Raw genomic sequence first — 14,776 nt, forward strand, 5'->3', positions numbered from 1 at the left:
ATGTTTAAGTGAAAATTGGGAAATTTATCAGATATAAAAAATTAGGTGGTTATTTTTGGCAAGATTAATTCCAGAATACAAACTTTAACGTCTTTATTTATAATAGGTACTGACAGGTATTAAAAACACAATTATTAAAAACAATTTGAAAATCTGACAGGAGTAGCATGCAATTTTAATCACTTTTGACAGATGACAGAGTAGCAGGACGTTTTAACCGCGATAAACATTTTTGATTGGATGAAAGCAAGCGTTCTGATTGGCTGAACACGCACGTTTAATGTATATGGGAATTAATCGGAGTTAAATTTCAAAATTAAATGAAATAGACTCTTTGGTTTTGAGTTATATTATTAGCTATTATAACAAGTGGCATGATTATCATCGACGATTTCTACAAGTAAAACTGTAATGCAGACTGTGCTGCTCAAGGTTCACGAGTCACATCGTCATTTCACAATTTATGAATGAATAAATCAGGAAGAATTAAATAAATCCATTAACAGATGCCCTTCGCCTTGCTTTTTGATAACTGTATTTTTCGGGACTCTTCATGAATCAGTAACAGTACTAGAATAATTAGGCAAAAGCAGCCTTGGTGTTAAAATGTTTAGTTCCTAACAAGAACTTTAGCATCAGAACATTTAGTATTCGACTAGGCAATAAAGGACACCGCGTCCAACCGATTTAATGCAATTAGCATTTACCTAGCATAGTTGTCGGCAAAGTCCGCCGCCATAACATAAATATTCCTATTTGTTTATGTTGTTAACATACGAAAATGTATGCATAACTAATTTCGCCATGAAAAATAACTACATAATTACACGCCGCGAAAGACTTACTACTCGTCTTAGACCCATTAATTAATGACTCCAAAAAACCCACTAACATTTTAATCAAATAAATTAATACAATTTATCACGACACCGCTGTCGAGAATTGAATAATCTTTGTTTTTCTTGGAGTTGCGATGATTTTTCAAAGAATAGGTGGAGCACGCTGCCGTAATGATAACGTCATTTTGTTATTATTTATAAAATTTATCGATTTGTCAACGTGGGTTAGGCTGATGTGATGTCAAAATTACTAATAGAATGTTTAGTGTAGAAATTATGCAAATTATTTAAAAAACAAGTTTGTTAACAATGAAAAAACAAGTGATGAAGTTTGAAGATTAATTTTTAATTGATTTATGTTAATTAATGAACTGATGACATGAGAGAGTCGTGGATTAAGTGTGGGCCAATGGGACACTTAGACTACATTTGTACCTCTTAAGACACCGAGATAAGTGGTAACATAAATTATTCGAAACAACAGTAGCAATGACATTATCGCGTTTGTAGTAATTAATAATACTGCATCTTATGATTGATAACGTATAATTTTTAATGAAAATTTATGAGACTGTTAACACTAATATTGAGATTATTGTAAAATATGAAGGATCAGAACTAAATAAACAAGAGGGGCTAGAATGATTAATTGATGGAAGGTTATAGTAAAAATCGCAAGTAAACAAATTGGCAAATAGTAAAATAGGGTAAATAAATATTGTCGGCACTGGACTACAAATAGACTGTTCTGGTTCTTTTAATTGGTTATTGTTGTTTGTAAAAATTGCAATTGTAATTAATTGGTTATATTGAGATCTGGCCGAACGAGATCGTGACTTGTGAAGAGGTCACTTATTGGGATCAAACAGAAAATAAAAACAATTATCGTAAAAAGTTGTAAAAAAAAAACAATACAATAAATTTGATTATTTTTCTACTTAAGATTTTTAAATAAAATTAGTCAACACATTACACATTTCGATGATTTTTTTTTCGCTATAAAGAGAATTTCAGAGAAAAGAAGAAACAAAACCTTTCTCTAAATTTTTCTGTTCTTTTCCTTTTGATCTCTCGCGTAGATTTTCTGTGACTAACAAAGACTAAAATTGCTTTGGAAAGCTATCATCAAATCAAGGGAGAAATGAGCATGAAATAGTACAAAAGTGTCAATAGTAGATTATATAATTAAGAGTAGAAGTGAGTCTTTTTGTGTTAAGCTCAAAGATTGAAGACCGAGACGAAGTCGAGGTACACAACTGGGTGAAGCACAAAAAGACGTACTTCTGCTTTGATGCTATATACTGTTTCATCTTCAAATGGATCACAAAAAAAAATCGGGCATGAACATGCAAATGATATTCTTCTATAGTGAACTGACCCCTTACAAGTTAATCAGTAGTGAAGTACCAGAGAATTGACAAGATGATTTTTTGAGAAAACTATTTTGTCTTCTATGGAGAAAAAATATTGTTACGTTTCCACTGATTTAATCATTTTTCTCTCGCAAATGTAGTGATCCATGTCTCCTCCATTATTTGAAAGAGGGTAATATCTATCTATATAAAATGGAACAAGTTTTTTTTTCACAAGTAAATGGAATATCAATCTTGTAAAAACCATTATCGTGATATAGTGCGTGGATTCTAAAACACCGGGGCATGGAAGAAAATGAAAGGGAACCTAGGAAAAGAAAGGGTTTTTAATAAGACGAGAACCTTGACCAGAACTCTTTGAAAGCATACTAAACCGCAAAGGGACTAGACTAAAGGAGTCCGTCAAAGATAAAACAGTTCCATCCATCAAGAAGATCAAGGCGTCAGTTTTCCAAATTCCAAAAAACAAGAATTATCTGTGGGACCATCTTCGAAGAGGCAACATGTCCAAGAAATTCGCACAAAGTTACTAAGAATGACAAAGAAATTCTTGTTTCACCACACTCAAGGAAGCATCGGCTGTTGCTGTGGCAAAGCTTTATCAACTTCACTACGAAGTGTTACCACATGGCACTTTCAAAATTTTCTTTCGTTCTAAATTCACAAACTTTTTATTTGGGAAGAATTTTCTATAAATGAGCAGAAACTCCAGTTTTAAAAAAATATTTTGTTAACTTCGAAGTAACGGCACATAAGGAGGTTTTGAAATATCTTTAGCTTCTACACAACGAATTTTTAAACTTCCTTCATACGTCATTAAATTTCATTTAGAAATATGTAGTTATTTTTCCTAGGTGGTGCAAGTGACTCTATTTTTTGACAACAGTTTGAAAGTCTATAAATCAAAACGATGTTAACGTGTTTTTTATTAGGTAATTTCCTGTGTTGTTCTTGCATCCAAAAATTTATTTTTGAAAATTTCTCGACAGCTGATCAGTTGATTATTATTCAGTAGTAAACGTGAGACTCGATAAAGACATTACCCACAGTCCAGCAGCAAACCGAGAAAATATCCATAACGCTTGACAAGGATTCTTAATCTTATCAATTTATGATAATGATATTCTCCTGGACGTCAACCTGTTTGAGCGCTCAGAGCGACACTCTTAAACAGCTCCGATACACAATTTAACACTTCATGAATTAGATGCCCATAAATAACGACCAATCCTCATGATCCAAGACTATAACACTCATTTTTATTAAACTCTTTTTAAAATGATTTATTTACAATCTCGGGAAATTTCCTCGTATCTCCACAAAAACAAACACATAAAGAAGGAAAACATAAATAAACTCCAACCGCGCTAAATCCGAAAATGCGATTTTATTATTTCCTAAATAAATAGTACGTATTAACAGACGCTAACATTTATGTAATTTTGTAACGTAATTAGAGTCTGTTACAACAGAATTAGCGGACGGTGCTTCGGGTCATAAACCGCTCACCAACAATACCAATTGATCTACAATTTTCAAAACACGAACGATCAATTTTAAATTCCCACGATCATGCAACATTTTTTTAGCAGTTTCGTCACGATTATAGAATTGTTAATCAAGGCCGCTTAATATGAACCATCCTAGTTCATATTTGCATAAATCTGTAAACACATTGACCGCTGAAATTAGAAAAGAAATAAATGTGCTGACTTATCGGTGGATCGAAGCACGATCGCTGCAAGCGCAGTTAGTTCATGTCTGATTCGAATTACCAAATTGTGAATGGGAGGTTCTGTACAATTGATGTTCATTTTCTATTCAAACATTGTCCACATGTTGCGTAAATGTGCGAACAGGTAGACCTCCTACTGTGATGCAATTTATGACCTTGAATTCGGACGAGTCTCAAAAATGTACAATTTTTTAATACTCCACTAGGTTGCATAACTTTCGAGTTATCCCCAGATGAGATGTTATGCAAGGTAACTCGGTATTTTTTATTTTCGATTATTGAAGAAAAATCTATTAGAATTTTTGTGGTTTTAACTTTTTTTTGAGACCACCCAGTAGACCATGAATCAAGCTTCCGGTGAAGCTGTTTCGTGTGTACTCAAAATTTAGGTTGCAGATGTGGTTCAAATATTAATAACGCGACTTTTGCAATTTGCAAATTTGTCTAAGCAATTTCAAGAATTTCACCTTTTATGGCACATATTTCCAAATGAGACTAACATTTATCACGTATAATGAATTCGTTAATAAATATGCTAATTTGTATTTTTTGTGGTTGTTTATTTTGATGTAACAATGGACAAGTTTTTCGTTGGCGGCGCCATATTAAACCTTACCAGTTCCAAGACAAATACTACAATAATTTTATTTACATAGAAGTGTGTGCTCAGTTAATTTTTTTCGTCTTAAAAAAATCTTCTTTACGATATTGCTGTGAGAATTAATGGCAAAATATAAAATGTATGTCTTCTGCGATACTGCGAGGCTCACATTTTTTCATCTTACTGTCACCTTGAAATCGCAAATTAATTTTATTATATTTATTATCACTGCTAATAAACAGCTTTTGAACTGTTTATAACCATTAACTCTCGAAGAAGCCGTACTAGTCCATAAAATCGAAATTTATGAAGATTCATTTTAATGCCTGGTCAAGGATAAAAAATATCAAAAAGTATATAATTACAGGTTTCAAAAATTTTGCGAAGTAAAAAACTTGTGCGTAGTATTCGATAACTCAAATTTATAAATATTGGTAAATATTTATCATGTGGTAGATATTATATTACCATAAATTATTGGTATTTTCTGTAATAATATCACAAGAGAGTGAGAATAAATTGAAAATAATTCGACAGATTTTCGAAAACTTGTTGCTGATGAACTATTGGAAGTTATAAACATGAAAAAATAATCAAAATAATTTTCAATTTGCACTAAATAATAATAAATATTAAATTTTAGATCGGCGCCAAAATTGGTTGTATAATACAAATAATTTGTTTTTATTTTGTAATTGAAGAAAACTTAAAATTACGTCCACAGACATTACGTCGTAAAGATATTTAAAATTCAACGGCTTGAAATTAAGATTTCAAATATTATCAAAAACAAATGTCAGGCGTTCTATAAAATTTGATATGTTGAACTTGAGTTATTTTAAATTTGAAAATGGAACAAAATTTGAAATATTTTATAAATCATTTTATTAATATTAAATAATAATGATTAATTCCCCACGTACATCAAACGTGCGTGTTCAGCCAATCAGAGCGCTTACTTTTTTCCAATCAAAAATGTTTATCGCGATTAAAACATCCTGCTACTCTGTCATCTGTCAAAACTGATTAAAATTGCATGCTACTTCTGTCAGATTCTCAAATTGTTTTTAATAATTGTGTTTTTAATAACTGTAAGTATGTATTATAAATAAATAATTAACATTAAAGTTTGTCTTCTGGAATTAATCTTGCCAAAAATAACACGACCTAATTTTTTATATCTGATAAATTTCCCAATTTTCATTTTAAACAATTTTACTCGTCGATATTTGGGCATTTTTATTCAAAGGTTAAACCTAACCAGAATAAAAGTGCCCAAATTCAACTCGTAAAATTGTCAAAGCAAAAAGTTTTCCTAAAATTGAAAAATATATTCGATAAAAAAATTAGGTCTTGTTTTTTTACTTTCGATTATTTTCTATCGATACACAATATCAAGCTTTATAATCTTCATTTGAATGTCATACTTTACCTTTAATCAAATGCAAATGGATAAATGAAAAATAATAATTTTAAATACTACTATGTACTACCCCGTCTTCAGACAAATTATCAATTAGGGTAGGCTGTGATTTTATTATGAAGTTGGCAACATGCAATTTCTAAGAACAGCACAGCAGTAACATTTGATAGTATAGTACGTCAGTACAGTTATTTATTCTGATCGTGACATAAAAATGTGAAAGAAACGCAAAATTCAAAACAAAATACATATTTATTCTTAGAGCAAATGTTCAAAATGTTGTCCTTCAATTTGAATGCACAAACTAATTCGGCGCTTCATGCTGTCAAATGAGTTTTCCTATTGTTCGCCAATAGCTAGTCTAGTCTACCAACCATTAATAGACAAGATATCGGGTATTCAATTAAAGTTCTCCTCAAAGCTGGCGTTGAAGAATCGATTGTGAACACACCACTCGTCAGTCTGCAGAATAAAAACACAAACAACGCAAAAAGGGAAGTTAGATTTAACCAGCTGATCTGTGATCCGTAATCCATGGTGCGTTCACAATCGCCTCTTCAACACCAACTTTGAGGCTACCCGATATAAATCACAACCTACCCTAATTGAGAATTTATTTGAAGGCAAGGTAGAACTACTTCAATTGCAATTGAGTTGAAAAGAATGAATATTAATAGGGTTTCAGTAAGGCTGTAATGACCATTTTTCTGTCCTAGTGATTCTTTATTCTTTTTGCTTTTTGCTACATAAATTTTAACTTAAGAAATAAAAATGAAAGTTAACGTTTTTTGTACTAAAACAGAAACAATTACAATAAGTATATGCATAACATTAAACAAAAATAATTCATATTAAAGGAATCTCGATCATTTGTGACAAGGTCCTTTTAGGTCTATTATTAGAGAATCATGTTATCAACTCGACAAATGCCTTCATAGGAAAGTTTTTCGCTCTTAAAACCATGCTTTGTCTAATTCTTCTGTTTAAATTTTTAGAACGGAGTGTTAATTATTAACCTTTTTATGTAGCAATATTGGTAAATTTTAAAACAGAATCGCACCAATTATGTCATATTGTTTATTGAACGACAATTAAACTTCACAGGTTAATTTTGCTTGAGAATGTAATTCGTATGTCACATGTCCTTTTTCAATGATTTGTTATTCGTCAAATTTGGGATCTAAAAATATACATATAAAGAATATATAAAAACTGGCATATTTATCGTTGGGGATGCGTCGCTAATATCTACCTAAACGATGAGTGAAAAAAGTGGTACCTTACATAACAATTTTTTTGAGTAAATGGCAATTTTTATTTCAAACATCTAATTTAATTTTTAAACATTTTTTTTTTCGGTGGATTTAGTTAAAATCGAAGGTTTATTTTAATAGACCAAACAATTTAGAAGATTTGCGGCAGAGAATTAATGCTGAAACGGAACAAATACCTACCTAAGCCCTGACATTATTGAGCGCAGTGTACAGTTTTTTTTAAATCTTATAACTTTTTTTGAATCAGTAATAAAACTTATCATTTATTAGAAGCATCGAATTAAAAGATACAAATCATGGTACATATGTATTAAAAAAGATTTATTAATTTCGTTCTATAAATTATTATAAATTTTGTGGTTGTGTGCTCGAGACAATACCATCTTCCATTGAATTTAAATGAAATCAGATTTAATTAAAATATATATTCCTCCGCATCCTCTACAATCACGTTCAATGGTTCAATGACAGTATTCATTTCACGGATGAGTTTTCAGCATTCATTCCATTGATAAAATAATGCACCGATACACTTCATAAAAGCAATTTTACAATCGTCAAACCAGAAATTCCGAGAGGATTTAGTTTTCAATTTCATTCAAATGTGGAACAATTCTGATTGTGGCTTTACACTGTCCAGACACGGTTGATTTAGTTCAGGGCCGTATTAAGTACATCTATATTTAAATAGCGAAATTCCGACAATAAATAATTATTTATTTTAAACAGGTCAGTACGACCGTGATAATTTTTCTGTCAGTTTACGTGTTCTAGGATAAGATCAACGGATTAGCAAATAATAAGCTGTCACAGCAATAGAAATAATTGAATATAAATGGACAATTCAGCATTATGATAATTAGCGCACCTGCTGTTACACACAACGAGTATAGTTAGTCACGATTATTTATGAGAAAAAATGTGATTATACAGGGCGAACCAATATTTTTCAGAGCGCTATTCCCCACAACTCTAAACTTAGAAAAGTTGAGATAGCTCAGGCTCCATCGGTAGTGTAGTGCATCTGATGCATTTTCGTGAAACACACTGTACATTTAAAATATTTGTTTAATACGCAATAAATTATTATGCACGTCGATGGGACCACATGCAGTGTACCGATAAAACACTATGACGATATTTTATTCTACTAGGACAATATTAATTGCCATGGCTACGACAAACGCTATAAATATTGTTAGACAATAGGATAATAAAACTACCTTCGATTTTCATTTTTATAACGTATACTTTTAGTAGCCTGTCACAACATGTTTAATCGAATTTGACAGTTTTATAGAGGATGATGTAACAAGATTGTGCAATTGTGTTTCATTGCGTTTATTGCGATTAGGTCACATTTTGTATTGTCATTTGATCTAAAACCACAATAAAAATCCACAGCAGGAGACAACTTTTTTTTTGAAAAATAGAAAATATCCAAATAATTTTCTTATGTTAGAGCGTAAATATCAACGTTGTTGTTATGCAAATGAAGTTTTTACTGTGAAATTCCATGCTCGTAATCACAATCGATAACTTATGAAAAATGACATTATCAGCTGGAGGCCAAGAATGTTGTTTTTCTAGATATAGTAAAGGGGCAGTTTGTAATTGTAGGTCAAAATTTTGCCTTTAATCCAGAAACTCTTTTTTTTTCTGTTTTCTTATCTTTATTTGGGTAAAAACTTGTAGACATAAAATATTATTATTTATGTTAGAAGAATTAAACAGGTTTGATTAAGGTTCCGCATTAAATTAAAATCAAATCAAGAGAATGTATTTTCAATTTAAAAAAAGTCGTAATCGATTGTACTTACTGTTGTAGTAATATGTAAAACTGTGACATTTTTAGTTTTGACGAGTGCAAAACAGAATACATGAAAAGTTTAACGTTTGTGTTTCCCCACAAGAAAATGAAAAAGGTTTATCAAACCACAAAATGTTCAATAAAGAGGACAATGGTTTTGATTGCATGATATTTAAAATTTTGCTGCACAAAAAGCAGCATAAATAAACATTATTAAGCTATTTCTTAAAAATGAATAACTAATAGAGTAAAAATTATCAGTGCTGTGATTATTATAAACATATTACTCACGATAATAGTACATACAGGGTGATTCTGAAATAAGTTTGGAAAAAAAATGTGGAGTATCCTTGACACAAAATAATTCTCCGTAAATGACTTTCGGAGCTGAAATCAAAAGGATGGAAATTACCCTATATCCTTGTATTTTCAACGCCTATGAATAGGGAAAATTTGTCTGAATTTGTTCATTTCATTAGTAACCATTGTTACATCAATTCCACAATAAAGTCGTAGGTGCAAGCACGCTGCTTTGTAAATGTTTCTATGGAAATGATCGAGAGGAGTAAGGTTATGTTTGTGACTGACGGGCACCTTTGATTATTATTGTTGCTAAACTACCAAGATAATCAGGTAATCACCTCAGCAGCGTACTAGCAATTTTGTCCAAATTTTCAATCATTTGTATCTCGCAAACGAAAAAACTTTTATAAGATTTTTTTTTTTGTCTATGACTTCTTATCATCACCAATTACCGGTTTTATTTTCAAATTTATTTCATAATCAACAAACGTTTACTGATGGCTATTACCCACAACGATCAAGCTAGCACCACAAGCAGTAGACGAATACTGTAGTTATCCCAGTGGAGTATTACCATCATACGCGAGTAGAATATGGTACTTCTTCGAGGATGCACAAATGTCATCATTTTCCGTATAAGAATTCACCTAATTAAAACTTCGTTTAAAAAAAAAGTATACTTACTAATTATGACATTTCACAATAATTATGATCTATTACTGTTGCACTGTGTCATAACAAATTTATAATCTACGCGATGAATTGTAAATTCAGTAAATGCAGACATTTCGTACAGCCGTACATAATAATAATTAATAAATATCATTACCCACCCAGTTAGCACATGTGTAATGAAGGTATTATTTAATGATTTTTCTACATTCGTACTAGGAATATCACGTATAAGTCAATCTACGAAACTCGTCTCCTACAGGTTAGATTAAATGTTTTCCGACCAATTGACGAAACGTGAACAAATATTTTCCTCTAAAAATTAACTCAATCGGAGAATAACAGTTGTTTTATATTTTGGACAAGGGAAAAATGTTTTATTTCTTTCCGCGGGTTGTGCCAAGCTTTGATGAATTTTTGAAAGAATATATTATTCCGCTTATAAAACGCAACCTTGGTAACGGCAAGTGTGCTTACTCTGACGCTCCAATTTTGAGAGAATAAAAATATTACTTTGCAGTACAGTGTCATTTTTTTATCATACAGATAACTAATATTTTTTTCCATTTTTTTCACGTATTTTTTCAATATTAATTGAAATAATTTTTATCATGTTACACAAAATAACTGATTTTCAATGTTCAGAGAAACGTATTCTTCTAATAATATTGAATAACCTTTTTAAGGTTTTGTGGGATAATAATTATATCATCAAATAAAGCTCTTTACGAGCCAAAATATGATAAATTTATCAAAAGCTTATAAAATCTTAAAGAGCTCACCAGCGTTCTACGAGCATGTGGTAAGCACATATGGCCCAATAAATGTGGCAATACAATACAGTAAATGTATGTTTGTACATTGTCCATTATGTTTTTTGGAGCAACACATTAATGTATGGCAAATTAACCATAAATTCTTTTTGATCCGTTTGAAAGCCGCCCACTGCTTTACTTATTGTGCATAATCATAATAAAAGTGTTTTGGCCAGTTCGAAGCAATTAATTTACAACTAATACGTTCACAAATTAAACTTTTCACTGCTTAATTTAGTAAAAAGTAGATTCTATAAAATACTATCAAAAAGATTCTTCTCTCATGAAACAACTAAATTTTAACTTTAGACTAACTAATCAAGAATCGCACTCATCTTCAGAACTAAATACTCAATGGCATGGAAAAATTGTATTTTTTTTACGAAATGATAATCAAGTATGTGGATCTGCATGCTTTCTAGATTTCTGGTTAAAAAATGCTGAATGAATAACAAACAAAAAAGGAATTCCCTAATTTTTTTTTCTTTTAATCAGAAAGCTTTTATATCCTGTAATAAATTTTGCAATTCGAAACTGTGATTGAAAGTCAGAGTTGAAAAAAGTGTAAAAACTCGTTCACCAACAGTCCTCAAGCACTGTTGATTTAATTAGGCGTGACAGTCATTACAATTCTTTCGATGGAGGAAGTTGCAAGTCTGATCACTGGAGTGACACGCCTTCGTAAAAAATGTAACAGACGTCTTGTTATGTTTACATGCAAGAATTCCGGTGATCAATGTGTAAATCGTGTAATTGACATTCGCTGTATGCAATTTCTACGAAGAATGACAATTAGAATCTCGTCTTGTTATTGTTAAACGTCTGGTGACACAGAAATCGGTTAAAAACTGTCGATCGTCGACAAGGAATGTGAAAAATCGTGACTTCAACAAAGACTCTTTTCTTTACTATCTTATGTTAATAAAATTTATATTGTTGTGATTATGATGGTAATTAAAGATAATTACTTTTCGCATTTTTGTTTTCATTATATTTACTAGTAGCTATAACTGACCAAGTAAATAATGGTACTCTTCCTGGTATGTCGTGGAAATTATGATGGTTTATCGAAGAGAAATAGGAACAAATCAATACAGTGGCTAAGTAAGCAGGCTACTGTATTTATAGAAATCGGTAATCATTAAGACTGTACTTATTTAAAACAAGGGCAGTATTACTATGCATTTATTTTTGGAGAAACAGGTTAAAAACACAATAAACAAAAGAAATATAAGAAAACTACTGATGTTATAACTCCTGTTTGTGAAGAATAAATAAATGAAACTGGAAATTCTAATACATACTACTATCATTTCTTGATCTAACGCAGAAAATAAACAATTTTAATTTTGCACACATTTCTGAGGGATTATTAGTAAACTGTGCAGGTAATGAAATAGATTTTTCAGAAGACACGTAATACAGGCGCTGCAATTTATTGTTTATCATTACAGAACGTAGGATGAGAAAATATGGTTAAATAAAAATTATTTATAACTTTAGGAAAAAAAGCGTCGCCATAAAAAAAGTTGTGAATATTTTACACTATTATAAAGCGGTTTCATAAATAAAGAAATAACACTTTTCTGTCAAAAACAAAAAATATAAAATCCCTTAACGATTTCGTACACAAAATTTTTATTTAGATAAACTTACACTGCTTTTATAAACATCTATCAATCTTAATTCTTTCATAAATAAAGAATGTTTCATTTTTGGGACTGTTCCATTTTATAATTCATTTCTGCAATCAAAAGTTTTTTGACAACCAGTAAGTAATTTAACAATTTTTTCATTTTTTTCCATTTGTCTTTATTAAATCAAATCACTTTCTTCAAAATGGAAGATATTTTTGTATTTTGTATTTTCCGCCAAAAATTATAAACAAAATTTTGGTGTTGTTACTAATTGAGCATGTCAGTCTCATAATAAAAAATATTCTTCAGAAGATTTTTTCTTTGTTATAATTTTTCTAGAACATAAAGTAACAAAAGGTTTTGGCTCTTAATCATTGTAATTTAAATAAAAGAAGTCTTCCCTATGAGCTGTTCTGCGATTTCTAGACACATTCAATGTCAGGTAAAACATAAATCTTCTCTTCCTCTTGTTGTGCATACGGTAAACAGCAATAACAGTATATTATTTAACGAATTCGTGTGTAAATTGGGCTTTTTGTCATAAAGAGCCCAATTTAAACACGAACGAGTTGAATACGACGTTTTTTTGTTCAACGACCCCAATAAAGACTCCAAATCGCTTAAAATCTTTAAAATTAGCTTGACGTTTCGAATTCTCAAATTCTGACAGTGTTGAACAAAAAACATATTTTTTGTTCGACACTGTCAGAATTTGAGAATTTTCTCCTATGTGAACGGATTTTGATAAATTTGACAACTTGTCAAAACGAAACGTCAAGCTAATTTTAAAGATTTTCAGCGATTTGGAGCCTTTGGGGGACTCGTCGAAAAAACGTTGTATTCAACTCGTTCTTGTGTAATTTGAGCTTTTTTGGCACTCGTGGACCTTTAAAACTCTCGTTTCACTCGAGTTTTAAACTGGCCCACTAATGCCAAAAAAAGCCCAAATTACACGCGAACTCGTTAATAAACTACTATTTTGAAATTTGGTTTTTCAGCAAAACAATCCAATTTTTAAAATGTGTACAGCCAGTTACTAATCTGCTCTAAAATTATGTGTAAACTGACAAAACCTTTTCAATTCTGTCAAAGAAAGCTTTGCACACTCGATGCGCTACTTGCTGCTCCCACATTACCCTCACTACGTAACTAGAAGATATTCTGCAACTGTGACTCACTATGACAACACTAAGACAGATTTACGACTTTTCCAAGACACAAAACGTTGTCCTTACCTCATTTTTCAGAACGTTAAATTAGCATAATTATCTCTAGAAGGCTAATAAAGTTCTGTAAAAATTAACTAGACGCAAACCGCAGACCTATTAAGATAACCAATAAAAATTAATGTGTTCCTGAACAATTAAACACAAACAGCATTGATAGAAAAAAAATGAAATTTATCAGATCGTTCTGAACAAACACGTCCACTTCTGTATTAGAATTGCAAATCACTGATAAGTGATTCCGGCCAAAATTAATGTGTTTGTTAGTTTACTTTTTGGCGCCACTCAGTACATTTTTCTGTGTTTTCTCTCTCAGAAATTTTGTTGGCGACACTTATTCAACAAATTTTATTCATCATTCACGGCATTTGAAATTCAGAAGAATCGACTTAAGTAACACAAATTATGTGCCAATGACCTTGACTAGCACGGTCGACTGTAAAACGCTTTTCCATTTTTGGCAAAATATAAAAAAGTGCTAGAGGTTATGCGCTAGTCAATGCCATCTACACTCAAAACTGAAAATTGCTCCACTTTTACCGATTTTAACTTTTTCTCGAAAATTGTAGCGCAGCTCACTTGACCGTTCCCTTTCCACTTTTGTTATTTCACTGCACTTACATTTAACGACACTTTTTATTGCAGTTCACCGAATCAACGTAATTTAAATCCGTGACTACGCGGTACATCCGTTAGTTGCCCTGACTTGACGGTGACTGACAACAATATCTTCTCGACTCTGTTCGAGGCTATATTTTAATTAACAATTAGGATTGTTAAAAGGAAATTAACATAATATATGAAAAGGATCACGAAAAAAGTGTAATTTATAAAATTTAAGGTGTTGCCAAATCGACGTTCCGATAGGATCGGAAGGTCAGTGATATTTGATAGTTGTTTAGCTATGAAAGTGAAACCAAACAGAAGATTGTGAATTTTTTAAATGAGCGGAGGTTTACTTTTGTAAATAAAGATAATAAAGAGATCCGTAATGCACGCTGTAAATCGTTTTATTGCGGGATTATTTTTAGGAATGTGATGTGGGCAAAAATATCTTCATGGTTATCT

The 14,776-nt window shown here is 31.2% G+C and overlaps 1 protein-coding gene across 2 annotated transcripts in view; it reads right to left on the reverse strand.

Annotated features, from left to right (window-relative positions):
• Window positions 1–14,439, reverse strand: part of LOC138130932 (macrophage mannose receptor 1-like) — a 29,160-nt gene extending 14,721 nt beyond the window's left edge. For both annotated transcript variants that reach the window (XM_069047647.1, XM_069047646.1), the window contains exon 1: window positions 14,249–14,439. The gene's annotated coding sequence lies outside the window, so the exon portion shown is untranslated. The remainder of the gene's footprint in view (window positions 1–14,248) is intronic.
• Window positions 14,440–14,776: the final 337 nt, after the last annotated feature.

Source organism: Tenebrio molitor, chromosome 5 (genome assembly GCF_963966145.1).
Source record: "Tenebrio molitor chromosome 5, icTenMoli1.1, whole genome shotgun sequence".
Lineage (NCBI taxonomy): Eukaryota > Metazoa > Arthropoda > Insecta > Coleoptera > Tenebrionidae > Tenebrio > Tenebrio molitor.